This window comes from Mugil cephalus, chromosome 22, assembly GCF_022458985.1.
Source record: "Mugil cephalus isolate CIBA_MC_2020 chromosome 22, CIBA_Mcephalus_1.1, whole genome shotgun sequence".
In the NCBI taxonomy this organism is placed as follows: Eukaryota; Metazoa; Chordata; class Actinopteri; order Mugiliformes; family Mugilidae; genus Mugil; species Mugil cephalus.
The window spans coordinates 4,036,495-4,058,319 of record NC_061791.1 but is presented as its reverse complement, the minus strand read 5'-3'; the positions used below and the strand labels follow the sequence as shown (position 1 = coordinate 4,058,319).

Sequence of the window (21,825 nt, the reverse complement as noted above, 5' to 3'; positions counted from 1 at the left end):
CTTTTTTAATTAAATTCATAGTGGGGATTTTTCTCTATGTCACCGGGGGTGGGGGTTAAAAACCACTGGAGCAGTGATGAAAAGTGTGGAAAGCATCCTACTTGTCATTCTTCATCTCGCACCAGCTCTTTTATTTATTTATTTATTTATTTTTACCGTGCAGCTGGAAGTTTGGTTGGATTGGTTCCAAACAGCAGGAACATTTTTCTCTCTTTACTCCCGTCGTCCTCTCACTGAGGAGAGAGGCGGTTTAATGACTCTGGCCAATTTAATCAAGCACATGCTAATCTGAATTGATTTTGACTTTAACCTTAATTAATGTGGCTGGTTTTATGACTGTTCGTCAGAGTTAGACCTTGAAAGCGTCTGTTGCCGTATGCAGCATTTGGAAGGTTGAGGATGACTAGTTATCATATTTAAAATATAATCAGTAAAGTAAGTCAATACATTACGTTACAAGATGCATAATTCCTATAAGTTCAGTCATTGCAACTTTCTGTCCCCATCAGCTACACTGAGCCACTGGAGATCAAGGTTATAAACTGGTGATATATGATGATAACTTGGATTTGGTCATCATTCCTGCCAGTAACACTAACACTGACTCTACCAGTTTAAAAGCAGACAAACACCTCTCATAAGAAGAGCTAATTACAGCGTCTATTTGTAACACGTCTCATAATTTAGCTGGAGTTTTGAATCGTTGACAGTTTGAGGTGACTTTTTAGCCAAAAATGCATCAGCACTGATGTTAGAATAAAATGTGAAACGGCGCAGATGTTGACTTTGGCTTCGGTGTGCCACATATTTTCATTTTTGGAAAATCCATGTGGAACATCCAGTTTTAAACTGAATTTAAATGTCTTCAGACATGTTTTAAGACATTTGGAAGAAAAAAACAAAGGCAAACTGTCATCCTTTACTTTCACCTACCATGAAATTAAATATTGTCATTCTTAATTTCCACTGAACCTCCGACTAATTGTTTGATTGGAGTTGTTTTTTTTGTTTTGTTTTTTGTTGCCTGCTGCTTTAAGGAAATATATCATGAAGTGAAGTGCGACAACAGAAGGTTCATCCCCAATTAAAAGAGGAAAATTACCATTTCAGGTAGTGTTCCTGAAAAGAATGAGCTCCCTCGTGAATGTTTTATCTAATGGTACCTGCACAAAGAGGCTGTAGGGAGAAATTGTCCTTGTGAGAATGACGATGAAGCGCAAATGGGTATTTTTGATCTTTACTGCACACACACCACAAACATACAAAAAAAAAAAGAAGAAGAAGCCTCAAGGGTTTTGTATTCATTAGACTGCCATAAACCGGCGTGCCAACAAATTGGATTAGAACAGCATTTAGAGAATTAAAACACATTCTGTGGAAAATTGATCAGGATGAAGTGAGATACTTGAAAAGAGTGCACACAGCCCCGTCGCTTTGCTTTCATCCCCCGAGCTCAGATTCTTTGTCAGATAATTCACTCCCTGCAGGGACAGATCTGTATCTGGAATAACATCTTCCCCTGGATGTTTGAAATGTCTAATGTGCACAGATTTACAAGAAACACCTTGGTTCACCCTCATGGTTGGGTTTACATAAAGAAGTATTTTGTCAGTGGAGATGCAGACTGAAAACACAGACCCTGTTTTTATTTTACACCAAAATATAACGACCAGGGTTATTTAAGGAGTTTTGTTCTATTTTGGCCAGCTGTGGTTCATTTCTAGCTCCAGAGTGGGCGTTATGTAAAGCCTCCACCCATTTGGGGTATGTAGGGGCAGATCAGTAAAAGAGTTGGATTTAGGACAGGAGTGTGAGGCGCAGGATGAGATGCAAAACTTTCAAAGTGAAATATTCATACTCCATGCTCAAGAAAAGCAAATAGCGTCGCACCGTTTGTTTTCGTTCCCTGCGTGGCCAAGTGGCAATATGTGTACAACATCATTTCAAAGATCTCTGGATGGAGAATTTGCGCTGCAGACTCCTGCAATATACATGACTGTGGCTTGTACTTCGGCTCGTGGGACTTCTAAGAAACACGGCAGGGCCGAGCCGCACGGCAGGCGGCGACGAAATACTTCGACACCTCGTGCAAGCGAACAGAGGAAAGCAGATTCTGTTGGATTCGGTCACGCTCGAGAAAATAAAGAATTTATAAAGCACGCAGAGATTGAGAGAATCTGTGCCTCATTAAAGGATGAACCTGTCTGCAGCTTTTCTCCGGCAGTTCTGGGAAATTTACTGTGTTTTTTTGTTTTTTTTTGTGAATAATGAGGTGAGGCAGTGCCAGCAAATTTATCTTACAGCAACTTTAATGGAGCTTTTTGTTTATCACCAAGGTTTTCTGACCTCAGTGAGAAAAACAACTCAGGGAATAAGTTGTGTGTGTTTTGAAGTTGGAATTCAGGAAAACAAGAATCGTCTACAGCAATTAATGAAGTTTGGAGGGTCTAAGCATGTTTCCTACAATAAAATCCATACAGGGCTACGACTATCATCACATTGTCTGTAAAACTTACAGTTAAATTTCTTTTGTCACACCCAAAACCTATAAAAATAATTAATTTACAATCATTCAGAACCAAGAAAAATACAACATTTAAGAGACTGGACGTTATATACGAATATTCAGTTTCCCTCTACATAAGACCAAGAAAACCAGAAGAAGAGAAAAGCCAAACAATTACTACCAGTTGATCCATTATTGTCATAAAATTAAAAAAACATATATATAAAAAATGTGTAATCAACCAAAGATTTTGCAACCCCTTGCAGTGCCTCCACGGACCCCCTGTTGAAGACCTATGGTCTGAAACAATATGCAGATGATGTTCAACTCTAAAATAGAGTGCAAGCGTTGCTCCATTTTTTTGTGTGAATAATCTATCAATAAAGAAAATCAGGCCTTCACTAGGTCAACCTGTGTTTCTAGGACCCGTTGATACTTAGCTTTGATTGGCTTGCTGCAAATTTCTTTTTCATCAACCCCCTGCTAACTAGCTAACCTTTTCCTTCCCAAAAGCCACATCCTTGGCTTCCTGGTTTGTATATTTATGAACCGTCTATATATCTTCAGCTAAACTGGCGAGTGAGGTCTGGGCAGCCGTCCTGTTCGCTCCCGTGGCTGGAAGGTTGACTTGTGCCAGGCGCGTTCAGTCGTGATGGTGAAAAACAAAACAAAAAAAAACAAGAAGAAGAAGAAGAAGAAGGGCACAAGAATGGCCACACCCTGAGAGGAGAGCTGCTGTGTAAGGACGACTGGTCCTCCAGCTGACCCGGCTCGATAATTGGATGGTGTTACATAAGCCGGACTCCTCCAGTGCACTTAAAGGAAAACACAGAGTGAGCAAACAAGGGTGGACGGTCCTTGAGTGTATGAAGTGCTCACCACTGCATTCACTCAAGAAAATTTTTTGGCAGAAATTGAGATTCCACAAGAAAAACTGCATAGCTGTTTGCATAAAGTGATAAATTTGCAACACAACAGTCAGCATGGGTGCTTAATTTTGTTGTTTTTCGAGCGTCAAGCCTGATTGCATCTTCCTTTTAATTGGCAGAGATTCTCTCAGTGGGCAGTGGACGTCGTCCTTGCCAGCGGCGTTATGCTCCATTCTTGTTTCCAAGATTTCGGAAAGGATTTCACAGATACATGGCGCTGTGCAAAACTTTCATACAAATCACCTTGACAGTGCCGACCTTTCAGGGAACAGCAGCTGTGACAAAATTAGTCACCACTCTGCTGACTAAGACTCTGGCTGCGTAGTTTTGATGCCGTGGAATGAAATTAGGACTAATAAGTGTCCTCCCGATGGATATAAACACGGCTACAACATTTACAAGTGCTCCGTGGTTTCACCAGAACCCAGCTCCCCCTGCTCCCTGCCCCATCTCATATCACAGGGGTCATTGTAGTGCACGGTGGTTGTGTTTTGTTGGCTCGGTTTTAACCGGCTGAAATCTGCTGAAATGACTAATTAGTAGTTTATGTTTGGCACGTTGACGTCCGCTGCTTACTGCGCAAACATCCATAACATACGGCGCGTTCCAATACTGCCTCTAAGCAGCCATTCTTTTGGAGGGGTGCTACTCCTCCATGATGCAAGGAAGTAAATTTAGGAGGTTGGTTTCACAGCTCCAGAGAGATTTGGGAAAACAATACAGTAGATTGGTTAATTTCTGGCAACTGGAGGGAAAAAATATATCTGGCTCTTCTAATGCTTTTTCGTTTATAGAGCTTCCTTTTACTAAATTTGGCGCCACAGGAGAAGCGAGAGTAAATTAGACAAATTACACAGTGAGTTGCACCATAAAGCTGAGAGGATGTTGATTATGGTTTCTTTGTGAAGGTTAATTCTACTCTTATCATGTAAAATGTCTTTTGACGAGTCTAAAAAATTGCTTAAAAATGAATCCAATTTACCATAAACTCATATTTGAGCTCAAAAATACACGAGAGAAGTCAGAAAATGACAGTATCCCTCCCGACTTCCACCTACTATGTGTGTTCTATATTAAACTCACCCTAGATCTATTTATAAATACACATTATTATTATCATTTTACATTACATTTAAAGCTGTGAAAATAATACACGGGTACATGAGAGTCTAGCTACTCCCTCGGCTTCCCTGAGGATGTGCCACTCATGCACAATTTGACTAGTATTGTGACTAATCAATGCTAAAGTGAAGTAACCTGAAGGATTGTTAAGGACAGATAAAGACAGGGTGCAGAAATCGACTTCTTTTGTTTCTGAGTGCTGCATGGCTGCACGGCTCCTTGGCTGCGGCCCACCGCGTGGACAGCAGGTTGAGAGACTAGGAAACAGATTTCCTGGAATACTTCGCTGAGTCGTGACTCTGCAGAAAGACAGAAAAGAACTGAGCTTCCCCCCCGGTTACAAAGAAAAGAAAGATCACTGATGTGATTTAGTTTTTTAAATCAAACGAGGCACGGTTCTCAAAAAGAAACTCGACGATGACGACGAAGGTGAGGCGCCGCTCTAATACAGTAACTTAGATTCAAGGAGACAGGAAGGCCTCGGAAATGAGGGATGTTACGGCTCCGCGATGGAATGGAGATTATCTCCAATTGTTCCTTTCAGCTCGTCTAAGCTGTCCTGATTTACTTTCAAATCAAATCACTCGTTCTGCAGCCCTCATCAGCCTGTAGAGAGAACAGCATCAGAGCAGGCTCTGCAGAGTGTTTTTTTTTTTTTTTTTTTTTTTTTTGTGAAGGGCAGGTAGAGTCAAGCATTCATTGCTCCACCTGGCTCATCTATGACAACTGGACTTCTGGATACAGTTCATCAGCCTTCATGCCCAGTAAACACTTTTCATCTTCAAGGCCACAGAAAGAAGAGGAAGGAAACAATAATGATAGGTAAGAAGTGCAGGGCAACATTTTTAATAAAAACAAATAAACTGTGGCCTAAATGAGGTCCGATGATGGACAGACGGGGAACTCTACGATGTCAAATCTCTGAGCTTAGAGGGATAAATGGAGCGAATCAATCTCCACACAAATGAAAGTGTGTCTGTGAAGGAAAAACCCTCTGGAGTCGATGGATGCGCCTGTGCGTTTAAATCACATGATCAATTTCTGACGATGTAGCAATAAGACACAGCATCACTGAATCTCCCTTTCAACTTTTGTACAAAGTACTAACTTCAAACTATATACCAGTTTTTAAATTGTGTTGATAGGTGACTTATTAGAAATAATTTACGATACGTGATTGGTGAAAAAAGAAAACACTAACAAGCAGAGATTGCTAACCAGCTTCAAATGCTCTAAAGGAAAAGAAAACATGACAGTCCCTTTTCCTATTGGTGGAAAAATGGATCCCATCAACAAATCAGGAAGTGATGTGTCAGTGGTTCCTAAGGAAGAGGGAATAGTTGTGGCCAGAGATTTGGGACTTGATAGCTTTGTAAATAGTTGTACAAAAACGCGTGATGCATTTCCTGTGTTTTAATGGAAATAGTTATAAATAGCTTTGTTGTTTGCTAAATATGTGCAAATTTACACATTAGATTTACATTCTAAGGTGTAAAAATGGTTCATTAAACATGTTTCTGGTTTTCACTGAAAAAACTTTTTCCTACTCTGTGGACAAGTGCTTACAGAAAAGACAGCATCTCTTGCACTCCATATAGAATCGAACATCATCTGCATATTGTTTTAGACCAAGGGTGTCAAACATATAGTCGGGGAAGCCAAAACAGGCCCAGTGTAAAGTGTGAAAATTACATAGAAGACAGCAATTTGTCAATTGTAGAAACTGCTATTGGTTATTTTTCAACCGTGGATGACACCATTTTGTTGTGGACGTAACACAACACTGAGACCCAGAACTAAACAGTTCAGGTGGCGACAATGCGCAGAAATTGCAAGAAATTTCAGATTTTACATAAAATGTTTTGTAAAAGATTAGTTCATTTTATGCAAACATTTTTCAGATTGTACTTCTTTGCACTAAAACAAAGGGACAATTTTGAAATTCTCATTTATTTATTATTTATTTATTTATTTTCTGGATCAAAATAATGGAATGGCTTTTTGGAGCTTTTATTTAAATGTGCTCTACAAAAGTCCAGCATCGCCCTGAATAGATTTTGTTTTGTTTTTAAATTAGTGCACTTCCTAATGAGTTTCCTACAAAACACACTTACCTGGGAGTCATTAGGAGAAGAATAACAGTATAAGCAAGAGAAAATAAATATTAATAGCGCCCATTACTTTCTAATTCAGTGATTGAGTGTGGTCGTTATTTTCAAATCTTGAGAGTCTGGGACAACCTGGATAATTAATCCGAACGTAGCGATGATCACACACGCTCGTCCTATTAGGAGTGTCAGAAAACCACTCGGTTCTCATAAGTATGCTAATGGAGCCAGGTGAAGCAGCAGCAGGCGTTACAGTGGCCTCGCTTTATTTTGACAAGAGCCGCAAAATCAATCTTGGGGTCACGGTGGCTTGGCCACGCGTCGCATTAGAAATCATGTTCGGAAACAATTGGAACCGTCGATAGAGCCGACAGAGACGGGATGATCACAGCGAAGGGGTTTCTGTTTGAACACAAGCGAGCCTCTGACGGCGGGGAAGATGCAACAGGCCCGATAATCACAGCAGACGACGGCGATGTGAGATCTCTCTCCAGAGGTGTCGCATCGGCTCTAATAAAATGCTGCGAATATTGTTTTCCGGGGTCATTATTAATAGCAGCTCCATTCAGCACACGGTGTTTGTTACATTGGTTGTCCATGTGGATCCCCCCCCCCCCCCCCCCCCCGCAGCGATCCTGAGTGGCTGTAGGTCATTCAGTTAACTACACCAGGCAGTCAGACAATAACACATAATGTCCTGCAGCCAGACAATGAAGCTGCTTCTGCTTCTGGCTTTTATGAGTTTGCTTTTTACAGCCAGTCTAGTTCATCAGAGATGAATTGGCATCTATTCAATATATTGTATTTTTTTATTTTTTTTATTTCAGACATGTGCAACAGTAGGGTGGCGGCGGAACTGCTGTAAACATAAACATACCTGACGTAAACATGCATACACACATGGGATATCACCTGGGAACTGAATATATATATAAAAAATGTCTAACCAACCAAAGATTTTGCGACCCCCTTGATGTACCTCCGAGGACACACTAGAGGTTCTAATCTGGCCCTCAGCATGATATTAAAGTGCAAACATTAAATAGAAGACTGTATTTTCTTTTAATGAAAATGACTGTTATCCCTGATTTGTCCACTGTTGTAGTCAGAGAAGTGGACAAAACATGACACAGGATAGATTATTAATTGTAAACATGTCTTCTTTGCACTTCTTACTGGTCAGGACCACTTCAGATCAAACTGGGCTGTGGCCCCCCTGAACTAAAATGAGTTTGACCACCCCTGTGTTAGATGATAAATTGCGTCATCACGTTTTTTAACTGTTACCGCTTTAACGAACGCCTGCAGATATGCTACTTTTACACACTCTTCATTAAAATCTGCAACGTTGTGCCCCTGACGTTAACCTTTTCCCAACTTCAGCTGCAAAATTCTCAACAGACTACACTTTTAAAGGATTTTAAAACATTTTGCGATATTAATTCCTCTCGTTTTGTTTTACTAACGCCCTCCAGCATGCCAACGTTCATCTCTGGTGACCTTCACCAGCAATTACCCAACTTCGCTAACTGTTTTTCAACCAAAAAAAAAAACAAAAAACTATTGATTTTATTATTTTAGTCTCAAAAAGTTGAGTTCGTATGATAAAAGACCATGATTCCATCCTCTGTGGATCTTTATTTTCTCCTTTTCAGTCCCATGACACCGCACTACCGTAACACGTTTAAAGTATTAATGCCAATTTTTGACATTTTAGTAAACACACTGAATAATTTGAACATATTTAGTGATTCATTGCTTTCTCTAATGCTTTCATCTTTGTTGCACCATCCTGGAGACTGAAATATAATTATTCTAATGATTCATTTTGGGCCAAAAGGTTAAATTCATGTTTGCACTTTATATAAAATCGAGATGCTGATATAATATCGTTATGCGAGATATTGTGAAGCTATGCCATATCTAGCAATGGAGCTACTCTGGACCAGCATTCCTTAACAAACATTTTGTTGCTTCTAGGTATGTTCTGTCAAGGCTGTTCTATCCCTTATCTCACTTTCTGGTCTTTAATCTGACTCACTAGCTGCTAAATAATATATGTTCACAAACTACCTGCTTCTTCTTTGCTTAGGATGACGAGGATGATGCTAAAACAACAAATCTATAATGGTTTGTGGAGCTAAAGGGGAACTTAAGTCCGAGCGGAAAGAAAAAATATTGCCTGTAAAGGGTTCCCTGAGATGAAAGCTGCTATTTTGCCACCGCAAACGAGGCAGTCGTGCCTCCTCTGTGCTGTGTAAGTAACCTCAGTGACCCATTTCTCTATACGGGCCCGTCGTCGGGCTTCCTGTTTGCGTTCCATCTCATCCGAGAAGAAAACAACTCGACACACTTTGTTATTCCCTTGTGGTAACGCGGGAGGTGTGGGTAGTGAAGTGGTCCTCGCGTGCTGGCCCACGAGGCTTCGCTGCACTTCTGCAGAGCCAGGTAACTAGGCAACAGGCCTGCCGGTCGGCGGAGGTGGGTTTGCAGAGGATGCTGCAGGGAGACTGTGACTTTTTGAGATCCTCCCGTTACGTCACTGTGGAAGGCGAGGGGCTTTTTTTATTTCTTCCTTTTTTTTTTTTTTGCAAGCGGCCAAGTCGGAAATGTAAAAAAAATATTGTTTTTTTGTTTTTTTTTTAAGTGCAGACGGAATCTCCTCTGCCTCCAGTTGTGTTGAAAACCTACTGACGGGCCGAGGCTTGTCGTTTTCTTGGCTCTCCTCAGCCACAGAGCCGGGCTGACTGCCATATGGTGCGGGACGTGGTTGAAAGGAACTGAGCTGTGGGAGTTTCTGCTAGAACTGGGTCACTAAGATTGCTTATGATTACATAGGATAAACCCACCTAAACTCGTTGATACCTTCCTCTATTCTAACGTTTTTCAGGCCAGGGACCCCCAAACTGATGGAGAGATTAAGCAGGGAACCCCCTACCTACTATATATGTTCTAGATTAAACTAGAGCTGTTTATAAAACCTCAACCATTGATTTATCCCTTCACTAAAATGTGTCGGATTCATGTTAACGTGCATTTAAAGAAATTTAAATGTGTGAAAAATGTCTAATCAACCAAAGATTTTGCCACTCCCCCTGCAGTTCCCCCGCTGATCCGCTAGGGGTTGCGCACCCCCTGTTGAAGACCTCTGTTCCATTTGCTTATACTCCTGCATTAATGGTGCAAATCCATCAGATTACGTGGTGTTACTTAATATTCCGATTGGGTCCAATACTTTTTATGAATTGATTTTTCCCTCCATCGTGGACAGAGTAGGCGTTCCTCACTCACCCTTATATGAGTCCTTTTCCTCAGTGATGTGATCATTAATATCTGTTTTAATGAAATGTGAGGGAATTATAGCTCAGAAGGTCACAGAGCTACTGTATACTTGTTGTGTTGTAGCCGAGATGTGTTGCAGTCCTCCATACGCTGCACATTTGCTCTACTGTAAGTCAGTTTTCCACCAAAGGCAGCTTTTTTGTGTTTTTTTTTTTTTTGTTCCCGTTCTGTTTGACCCACGGGGAGGCTGCATCAAGCGCGGACGCGATGACATGTTTACCTTTTTTACTTTTACCTTCCTTCACAGCGCGGCTCCGTTTTGTTTGCGTTTCAGAAAGTGCGCGCACAGAGTTCCTGGAATTGTCTTCATGTTTAATTCATGCGGAGGGGTTCATTTATAAACCCGACCGTCTTTGTCAGGTTGACTCTTCCTCTTCCTCTTCCTCTTCCTCCGGGTATCTGGAGCTTGACGGCGAGTTAAGGCCGGGAACGTGGCCGCACCAGGTCAGACTGATCCACGGTCTCGGGTTTACAGTAGACCTACCTATCAGTCACAGCTGGACCGTGATGACTCCTCTGACTGAAGAATAAACCGTTTCTGACAGATCTGTGCAGCTTCGGAGCTGGAGTTCTGCCTCAAAGTTGCCGAAGCAACTCCACACTTTAGTGGCCTCGAGTGAAAGTGAAGGAGAGCTGTTAGACTCTCCTCTTTCCTTTTTTTTTTTTTTTTTTAAAGTTTGAAAGACTCTGTGTGAAGTGTTGAGTCCAGGTTTCTCTGCTGCAGAGAGCAGCGATTACTGCACACAGCTGCAAATGCGTCCGGGCAAATTCGATGATTGTAATTTGAGCTGATTGTATGGGTGCACGCTTGAAAAGTGCTCACAACTAAATCTTTGACATTTTTAGTAACTTCTGACTTTTATTAATTTAATAACATATCATCATGAGTTAAACGTCAGACTCTCTTTTTGCACCATCTGCAGGAAGCCTTATTCCCTAGCTTATTGTAATCCAGCAAACAGTTCCGTTTAATCAAAATTATTTAATTGTGTGTTAAATCTTTGTTTTAAATACGACCAAACTAATTAACGGAGCCTCGGTAATGTATTAATTTACACTTTCTCCATGTACTAGTAATTGATTCATAGTTTCAGCTTTCCACTAATGTTTGGTTTAGCAAAGCATCACACAAGGACAAGTCATAATCAAGTCTGGTGGATGGGTTTGCTCACGAGGAAGCGGATAATTAATCCATTAAATATTGATTCACATCAATCAGTTCACGCGCGCGGGTCCCAGAGAAACTGCCGACGCTCTGTATCTCTTTCAGTTGCCAAATCGACGCGCGCGAATATTACACTGAAATCCTGCTAGCACCTGTTCCGTCCATCTGCCTCCGCTCGCGTCCTCGGCGGCGAGAGCTCCATCCAATCTTTAAAAAATGAACACAAACAGAACCGAAAACCCGGAGACAGATGAAGACAAATGAAGTCACGGTGCCCTTTTCTGATTGTTTTCTCTTTGTCAATTTAGAGATTCCACGGCTGACGGCCGATGCACCTGCTACTGCGCCGTCACGATTTGCCATTTCTGCACAGTAATTGTCTCATTTTGTAGTAATGCAGGACGCTGACAGAGAGAAAATATATATATATAAATATCAGATGGGTGCGGCCTGGATGATGGAGATAATTTGGTCTGTTTGTTTAACTCTCGTTTCGTACCTGACGCCTCCGTTAAAAAGGTGACAGCGGAGGTCAAAGTTGTCACCCGGGATCCTCCGGGCGGCGCGCGGGTGACAGTAAGTGGCAGCCGGAGACGCTGCCCCGATGTGACACCCGCTGGAGCTTTGACCCAGGTTCTTGGGTGGCCCCTGGCCTCTCCGCCAGTCAGCAGCACCCGTCACCATCTGCTGTCAGCAGAGAGCCTGACAGGCGACTTGGCTCGTTGAGTTGCGGCACGATGCTGCCGCTACAAACGTGCCGGCTTGAGATGCTTTAGATCAGGCTTCGGCCGAGCCCCTCGTGTCTTTAAGGTCGCCAGTAAACCAAAACCATTGTCCCTGTAGCAGCAAAGCTATCTCCTCTTCTTCTGCTTTGATGTCGGTTGGTTAAGCTGACCCCTGCTAAGACTATGCATGTCTGCTCTACAGAAGTACTTCACTCTGGGAAATGAAGTCCTGTCAGTTATTAAATTGTGCAACATGGATGTTTGTCGAGGTGGTGGTCGCTGATCATCATTCATTCCGTACTACTGCACCAAAACAACAAAAGGAAACGCTTAAAGCTAAAGAAGCTAAAGTTTCCTGGAGAAAAGTCCTTCAAAACACTGCATTAACGGAAATACTTATTAGACTTAAAAGAGTCGCATTTAGGAGAAAACACCAACCCTTTAGAGCCTGAACGTATCGCTGCTGATCTGTTGAAATGTGCTCTATTTGGATTCTGTCAGTAGAGCAAACTAATGTGAGTTACGGTAAATTCAAAGCGTGACTGAACGCTGGGAAGTTGTGCTTTTGTCTGGAAGACCTTCGTGACGTCTCAAGGGTAGAGCTAACTTTGTTTTTAACCAACAAATTCCTCCAAACAACTCTCTCGTCCCGGTTTTTCCGGAAAGCGCAACTTCCCTGTGTTCAGCCACACTGTGAATTTTGTCCATCGGTGAGTTACGGTAATTCAAATTCAAGCTTTTGTTTCATGCGCAAACAGAGGTTTGCAGCAACTCATATGAAAAGAGAAAACATGAAGAAAAAATACAAAAAAAGGTTCATTTTCAGTGTAAGATGCTGCATTTTTCCATGGTAGGGTCGACGTGGCGCGTAGTGTTAGCGTAGCATCGCTCTCCTTTTAATCTTTTTTCTTGTAATGTGTGGATGCCTGTTTGAAACTGATTCATGGCAACTCCATGGTAATGACCTTAAGACCATGATGCAGGAAATGAGAAGAGACACACGGAGAATTTGTGAAATTTCACTTCATTCAGCGAATACGATACGTCTGTTCTGCTCTGCACTATTTTATTTTTTTGTGTGTTAGATCACTAAAGTACGGCGTTGAATGCTTCCGTATTTTACAAAAGGAAAGCAGTATCTGTTTTCCTTTTGTAAAATATGGATGCTTTAAATAACTGATGGAGACGGCGTAGGACTGGATGAGTTTTACTTCCTCCCACTCCTTTAGGAATATATTTTTCTACATAAACCATGAACCTCTCTAACAACACACCTCTGAGAACCGAGCCTCCAGGAGTCTAATGATCATGTGTGAGCGGAGACGGACGGCGATCCGGTCACCGCGTAACTCCACTCCTCCCGTCATGTTCATGAAGAACCCCACCCCCCCTCCTCCCGCCGTCTTGAAGTCTCTGTCAGAGCTCGACACTAAGCCGCTCATCTCTCCTTCCTCCGCCACCCATCGGGGATTTATCTCCTTTCAAACAGGCCGCGAGCGAACGTGTCACCACTGCAAAGTCACGCAAGGGCAGCTGTCAGGGGAGGAGACGGGGGGAGCCGGTTCAGGCCTATTTCAGGTTTCAAAGCGTAATATTCATGCCAAATGATCCACCTCTCTGCCCACTATGCTAATCTGACATGTGATACATGCACGAGGGGCTGTTTTTTTTTTTTTTTTACTAAATTCCTCCATGGATTCCCTCCCTCATCCCGTTAGAGCTAGCTCAGCTAATTTTCCCTCCGAGGATCAGCGGAGAGGTAGCGCGGGGATGGACCTGACACACTTCAGCCTTCCCGAGGTATAATTGCCACCACCAGAATTCAACCTCTCTGGCAGCCGGTGGTGTCTAGTCTCACTTGGCTCTGAGTTGGTTTGTCTTCAGGGGTGTTTGAGAGGGCTTTGGGGATAGAGGTGACAACCAGATTCCTGCAAATGAAGAGCGACAAGCAGGAAAAAGTCAGACTTGCTGCTCCAGTAAGAATATGTGGACCTGTGTCACAGTAATAATTCAAAAAAATGGTAATTTTTATGTTCTCTAGGTATAGATTTATCTCTTATATCGTCTCAACCATGCAACCTTTGTTCTCCCAGTTCAAAACTACTATATATTGTACACTTATTTTTTAGAGCTCACTGGGTTCTAAATATAATAAGATAAATAAATATTAAAAAACAATCAAAATATGTGAATTATGTGACCCAGAACCCGCTGGAAGGCGGATAAACTGGAATGTGTTTCTGGGAAGAAGGACGCCTGGGGAGATTATTTCTTAGCCTTTTGCCACCGTGACCTGACCTCGGATAAACGGATGGAAATGAACGAGGAAGTCTGTGCACGAGTGCCTCAGACATAATATCTTACAGACTTTCTGCAATTTGTTCATTCATCCGTCCGCGCCGGTCTCCTCCGTGCAACATCCGCGTGGTACCTGACAGTAGCACATTTGGTAGCTAGTATTTATCTGGCTGCTTCTCCATCTCTGCAAATTTTGGAATTGATTGTCTTGGATCAATAAAGATAAAACATGCTGAGGAAAGGTTACCTGAGGAGGGCTGGAGGTAAAAACATTTGTACGACTCATTTTCTGCAAAAAGTTTCAAGCTGCATCTCTAAACTTTACTCCCCAAAAACCAAAAATGACCCCAAAACAGAGCTGGTTTAGTTCATTTACGACAAAGTTTTAAGTTCTGATTGTTTCACTTCGAAACGTTCGGGTTGGAAAATATGCAAGATGCCAACCAGATCCCGAATCATCCACCAGTGACCGTCAGCTACAAAGAGACGGGCGACGAGTAAATCCTTATTGAATTATATGCAGACGAGACTTAAATGTTCCATAGTTCTTCCTCAGATGAGATCTGACCTCATTCAGTAGAAAATCCCCCAAAAATCTTCACATCTTTGATTGCGTGTCTGCAGCTGCAGTGTAATAAAGAAGTGGAGCAGATGCCCAGGACGTGTGGTGTAGGTGCGACGTGACGTCCACGCATCAAAGCCTCCGTAGCTGCAATATAAAAGTATCAAAGCCGACTCCTGCTGCAGCCTGAGAATAATTGAACATAATTGAACCAGGAGAAGGGAGCGCGGCGACCGTCCAAAAAACTTTTAGCAACACAACGGCGTTCCTCACTGAGGGAGGCGAGGCGCAATAACGCAACCGCACCTGAGTCCCTGAAGACGCATGATGATGCTGCTGCTGAAACGAAACCCACAAACAAGAGCGTCTCCTTTTTTTTTGTTTTTTTTGCAGATTGTGTGTACGCTGCAAAATCCTCCAAAATAAACCGTGTGTTCATGAACTGAAATGAAAGGTCGACATATTTAAGAACAAATTTTTGATTTTACAACAAAATTCTCCCAAAAAAATAAGCAGTTACAAAGTTAAACGCAAGTAAACACAACAGATTTGTGTGTAATACTGTTACACGTGCAGTTTCTGACACTAAAATTAAACCTCCGTCTCATTACATTTTGTTTTAGATATATAAAGTGGTTTAGTCGCCTTTTGTCAAATTCTGACTCTGTTGACAGTTTATTTAACCAAAATGACTCATTATTCCAAATGAGATGTTAATAAACTTAATTAATCAGTCCGCTGTGACGCTGATTAGTTTGGGTGAAGAGTGCATGAATTATTATTAATGAAAGCTCAAGTTATTTATCAGATGGAGCGGCTCATTGTCTTTGGGATGAGTCTGAAAACGTGGAGCACATTTCATTTCACACAGCGTTCGTCTAACGCGACTTTCAGTGTGCGTGTGACTGACATGATCAGACCTGCCGCCGGCCGCGACTCTTCCTCCTCGGGCGTGGGTGCCTCTCTGCGGTGTAAAGCAGTCCGAGTCGCTGTCACTGATACAGTAATTGCAGTAAATGCGGCCTGCTCATGTTCATGCACTCAGACATGCTTTGTCTCGTCGGCGCTGGCGTCCCTGAAAAATACATAAATAAATAAATAAATAAATAAATAAAATAAAAAATTACATATAAATGCTTTTTCCCTGCAGCTCCTCCACTCTTTCTGAGGACAAATCATTTAACCTCTCCTTTGAGGTTTCGTGGTTTCTCTGTACATTTAATACTCGGAGATCTTAATATGCTGTGGGCTAAAAAGTGCTCCAGCGTTCATGGCAGCAGCAAAACACGAATTGGAAGGTAGAGACGGCTCCTGTAATATTAGAAGGGTTTGTAACTGCGGGCACATTCTGTGTAAAGCGATTCTCTGTCATCCATATCTTTGATCGCTGGTCACTGGTGGATGCCACGGGCTCCGGTTGCCTAGGTAACCCTACTGTATATTTATGTCACGCTTCACGATGGGAGATTGCGCTTTTCAAGTGTAGGTTACGCCGTCTATGTCCCGCAGCACCTTAAACGAGCCTTAACTAACGGGCGGACATTCCCCTCTACGGTTCAGCAGAAAGTCAAAGAAGACATTTTTAAAGAGGAAATAAGCTCATTTAATACACTGCACAAAGGCACCAGCTCAATAAGTTTCTAATAAGCTTATTTAAATTAACTTCACATAACGATTTAGGAAATTCCAACATTTTATACATAGGCTCTATAATGGGGAAGTGATTTTAGTGTTGAGCACTAAAAATGACAAATTTGACCATTTTTTCTCCAAATTGAAACCCTGATATTACAGAATGAGTGATTTTATTGTGCCACGGCTGAGAGATTAAAAAATGTAGTTATAATGGAAGTCAATGGGACATTTTTATTGGCTAAGGTTACAAGAGGGTAGTAAATATTAAATCTGGTGCCACACAAAAACTTATAATGCAATCAAGTCAATATTTTAGATAATCTTGGTCATACCCAAAACTGATCTGAAAAGTTAGTTTTATGGAAAATAGCTAATATTTCATGTTTTTTTTGTTGTTGTTTTTTCGCAAAAACAGTGACTTCAAGTTATCAAACTTGCATTTAAAGGGTTAAAATTCCTCAAAAGGGTTGAACTTTTCTTGGTTTTGTTAAGTCCTGAATTTGTTCAAGAGATTTATGCAGAAAAAAATAAGAAAAATATGAATCGGTTGAGTTTTTATAGCAGTTTTTTGTACATTTTGCTAAGGTTAAAAGAGGGTGGTATTGGTTTTCACAGTGTTCTGTTGACCTTATTTTTTTTTTTTATATTTCAAAATTTGTGTAGAGACAGACTTTGTTCCAAAAACATGCACCATATTCACCAACACAGACAAAATGAAGAGGAAAAATTTGCCCAAATGGACAAAAAATGGCATTGGTGCTCGTCTGTTCCTTGAGAGATTTTTAAGAAGAAAAGGAAACAGAATAAAAATGATAAATAAATAAAGCTCATGACGACTGTGTGCATTCTCGGTTGCCATGGTTTCAGATTTGATGACCACAATGGAACAAAATATGACCCAGGAATATTATTTAAATCCCTTAAAGTACAATTGAATCTGCAAACAACAACCAGACAACAACAAACTACTCTAAGCTCATTCAAACTATTCTTTTAAAGCAAAGACAACAATCAATCCATCATTTAAGAGCCGACCCTCTTTCCGAGGAGCTCGCCACCCGTTTCGTATGTTGTGTACACACAGTTTGTTGCTACAGATGCTCCCATCAGACAGACCCATAATAAACACCAGAGGCGAACGCAGGCTAAACAAATCACGGCTCTCAGAAAAGTGCGCATTCCTCGCCCCTTGTCGGCTCTCGTGTTCCCGGCTCGCCGCGTGTGGTGCGTGGACATATGGTGGCCATCTGGGCCCGGCCCGGGGATGTCAGAACATTGTGACTGGGCGATATTCAGAGGCCCGCGGGTCACGTTAACCCGTTAGCGAGGAGGGGACAGACGGCCGACCGTTATTGCGAGCGGGGAATGGCAGCGTGAGAAGTGGCTGATGCAGAGAAACCTTCTGTGTCCTTCGGCCTTCCTCTCCCTCGCTGTTAAACTTTTCATTTCGGAGGAACTCCTCCTGGTTTTTTATCCGGGAGATGTCAGCAGCTTAGCACCGTCAAAAGAATGGGGAGTCCAAGGGCTTGACATTTTCCGTGATGATGATTTGTGCTTGTTTATGAGATCTCTGCAGAGGAAAGGGACATCATTGTCTGTCGCCTTGTAGGATCAGCAAAGCCTCTAATATACTCGCTGTTTATTACGTCTGCTCGGGTATTTCTTGTCCTCCAGATTTCACAAGACAGGCGAGTCTGGCTCTTGATGCAGCACGATGTAAAGTCGCCAATGACACAGGTTTAGTGTGACCGCTTGGGTTAATTCAAGGAAGTGGAAGCGAGGCGAGCAGCTAGCGACATGTGTGGGCACCCACCTGTCACTCAAAGTGGTCACGCCCCTTATTATGCATAATTTAAAGTGTTCTTTAAATTTTCCAATACATTTATACATATACATTAGAGAGATGTTTGTACCTGACTACAAATCTGTTGCAAAATAGTGATCGATAATGAAATATCGATATGTCCGTTTACTCACTTTCGAAGCAAGCCTCTAGTGGTCATTAGAAGAACTGCATTTTTTTTATTTTTTTGATCGTATCTCATTTTTCAGGTCTGAAGTTTGGCACTTTGCATTAAAAAGTTGAGAGTTAGCAAAGTTAGTTTTTATTTGATGCCATATTTCCGAGCACCTGTTTCTGGTCTCCGCCAACTCCTCAGGGAAAACACTTTTGTTCAAAACAGCTGATGAGTTGAAAGACTCTAAAAACTGAAAGGAAGAGATCATCTGTGGACTTTTCACACAAGGTCGATTTAGTTTATTAACATAAAAATAATAATAATACCATATAACACCGTGCCTTGGATGTTTTGGTGGAGAGTGACAGCAATAAATCAAGAGAAAGCTCAGGCTAAATATAATCTGCTATGAGAGTTTGAAGGTTTTTCTCATGCAGGTCTTTGTTTTTTGTTATTTTTTTTTTTTTATGTATTTATTTTGTTGTAGCTGGTCACTTTCCTTCAAGCTGGGAAGAGAGAGGATGAGTCCTCAGCGGGGTGATGACTGTGAAGCAGAAAGATAAAAACATGTCTTCCTGGCCCTCTGTCTGTTTCCTGCGCTCACGACTTCCCCTCTTCAATCTCCTCACATCAATCACTTTTAGATTTTTCTCATTTCTCCCCTCTCTCCGCATCCTTCGGCTTCATTGTACCTCGCGCCCGTTGTTCTTTCACACTCTCTTGATCACCTCTGTCTTTTATTTGTGGGATCAGAGCTCCGCGGGCGCCGCTGGGACGTGTGAATCCGTCTGAGGCCGTCCTCCGGGCTGCGGCCAGTCACAGCTGCGTAACCTCAGCCGCTTCCCAACCTTCGCCGACTGGTCGCCCCCGCGGCCCCGGTGACCTGTGAGCACGCTGTGTGGTCACGTCGGCCCATGTCGCCAACTTTAACATCAAGACCACGTCATTTCGCCCCCAAATACAGAGCTGCCAGTCCACATCTGTGCGGATCGTTTGACTTGCGTCACAGCTATTGTCTCTGCACAAAACGTGGATTTTCATGCTTTGCTTTATTTTTTTTTTTTTCCCCTCAAAAAACAGAACTGCTTCCCTGTTGCACAAAATGACAAAATGACCGTCTAATGGGGTTTCTCATCAGCAGGTCGTCATTACGAGCTTTATTTACTAGTTTCTTTTGAGTGAAAAAGCAAAAATGAATGGATTCGGCTTCCTGCTTAACAACTCTCTCTTCACAAACCAATTTCATGTGGAAATTAAGAGTGCTTGAAATTCGACTTTCTGAATGTGGTCCTTGTCCAAGTTTACATGCAACAGAGAAAATCTAATAACTAACGGGAACATGTCCTACTCCTCCTCGACACTAGGTGGCGATATGTGAATACAGCCCCCTTTCCGGTTGACCTATTACGCCATATAATTAACAAGAGTCGTTCCTGCGGCATTTCAAACAACAACCAGATGAATAATAGTTCAGCTTTTTTAATCTCGTACATGATGTGTGCTACTTATGGTTCAGATAAGATGGCGCTATCCCTCACGTGGTTCTTCTACCAGCCCTGTTTACCTTTTTCTACTTCTTCTTCTTCTACGACCAGCTTTCTTGCATGTTTCTTGCATGCTCCAGCAGTTGTGGAGCATGCGCACATGCGTTATCCAGTTAAAGTCAGATTAAGGCGTAAACATGGTGGAGAAAATTTCCAATCACATTATCTGGGATTTTAGTCGGATTAACATGTTTACATGCACTTAAATTGTCCAGTTAAAGTCAGAATAAGGCAATATTTTTTTTTTTTTTTTTTTTATCACATGCATGTAAACATACTGACTGTTACCAGCCAGTTAAAGTTTTATTCTGTAGCTGTTTTGAAGGTCACAAGATGAATAAAACCCTTATTACAGCTGTGATTCTACTTCTGATTCTAGGTTGAATTTGCCGTTTGCAAACAAAAAAAAAAGAAAGCTTTGAAACACAGAATTTTAAATTCTCACGTAGCCCACACATGTTTTTAGTACTTGGGTTGATTAAATTCTAAGAAATGATGGTAGACTGAGGGAGCTGTGCCTGAAACTAGTGTGGGTTTAATGTGTAATCAAAAGTCTGAGTTGTAGGTAGAAAAAAAAATTCTTAAAAAAGTCTTAAAAGTTAGAATGAGGTAGATAATGGTTTATTGTGCCTCCTGTAGAAGTGTTGTACATGTATCCTTGGTTGAGACCCAAAATGTGAGGTGTTGGATTTATCCTCAAATCCTCACCTTCCCTAGAAAGAATGGCATCGTGGGTACAAGTGGCTGAAAGTGACTGCTCTCAGTTGATCATATCAGGCCGTTGGTAAATGTCTTTGACCCCAATTTTGCAAGCAGCCAGACTAGGACGTCTAGAGACCTGCTGCTCCTCTAAAGGGTCAGCTAAGGTGGTTCATGGAGTGAAGAGGCCTTCTGGGCACTTGGGGTTTACTTGATATGAGCTAAAAGAAGGAAACCCTGGTAGACCCAGAACTTTACAGACTGGATTACATAACTCTAGTACAACAACTCAGGATTCCTCAAGAGGAATATGATGGATACCTAGTCTCCAAGTTCACTAGATCCCAAACTGATCAAGTATATGTGAGATGATCCACAGAGGCCCCTCCCCTCAACCCATAGGACCCAAAGACACCCTCAGAAGGCCCATGTCCATTCTCCTTTTAGTAGCTTTTCTGGAGCTTTAATCCTTCTTTGTCATTTGTTATATATTTGTATATGTGTATTAATGTGTATTCCATGTATTCAGACATTTCATGCATTTCGTAGTCCAGGATTCTGGGATGTTTACAGGAGAAGCTATTACGAAGTTTGTTAAAGAAATGAAACAGCTGCTGCAGAAAGAGGTTAAATCAGACGCCACAGTCTTCAAAATGATCTCCATCTGCTGAGAAAAAAAAAGGCAAAAAAAATAGTCTGTTTCAGTGGAAAATGTTGCTTAATTTCACATTGGCAGGCCTTAGTATAAAAGGTGGGATGAAACACTTGTGTTGTCCCGGAGGCTTTTGTGGGATGGATAGTTTTCCTTCTCCTATAGATTGAGTCGAGGTTATGGTTAAGCTTCCCTTGCTTTTGTTGTGGTGCAGACTCTGGAGCCAGGAGAGGTGCAGGATCTTGCTGGAGGGCACTTTGTTATGGCCGCGGGGGAGGATCGAGCCCGGGAAGCCTTCTGCTCGGAGCACAACCTCGGTAGCCAGAGGCCGGTCTGACTCGCTCGGCTTCCTCGCAACGCTCGTTTCCGCTCTCAGAGGAAGAATTATGCGATCGATAATGCTCAGATTTGAGGGGATTTTTTGTTTGACTTACACCAACTGGTGCAGTGTGAGAACATCTGACTGAATACCGACAACAGATCAGGTGCTGCGCGGTAGCAGCGGCATCCTAATGCGAAGTCGTTACCCTTCCCACAGGACACTGGATCCAAATGTCAACATCGCTCTTGCCAAATTAGA

The 21,825-nt window shown here is 42.1% G+C and overlaps 1 protein-coding gene and 1 long non-coding RNA gene across 4 annotated transcripts in view; one reads left to right on the top strand and one right to left on the bottom strand.

The window, feature by feature from the left end:
• LOC124999803 (ankyrin repeat and BTB/POZ domain-containing protein BTBD11-A) overlaps positions 1–21,825 on the top strand; it is a 174,787-nt gene that overhangs the window by 80,861 nt on the left and 72,101 nt on the right. The window lies entirely within an intron of this gene.
• LOC124999809 overlaps positions 12,659–21,825 on the bottom strand; it is a 53,850-nt gene continuing 44,683 nt past the window's right edge. Inside the window, exons 5-6 of the long non-coding RNA XR_007111230.1 lie at positions 15,678–15,832; positions 12,659–13,825 (exon numbers count right to left, since the gene is read on the bottom strand). This is a non-coding gene — a long non-coding RNA (uncharacterized LOC124999809). The remainder of the gene's footprint in view (positions 13,826–15,677; positions 15,833–21,825) is intronic.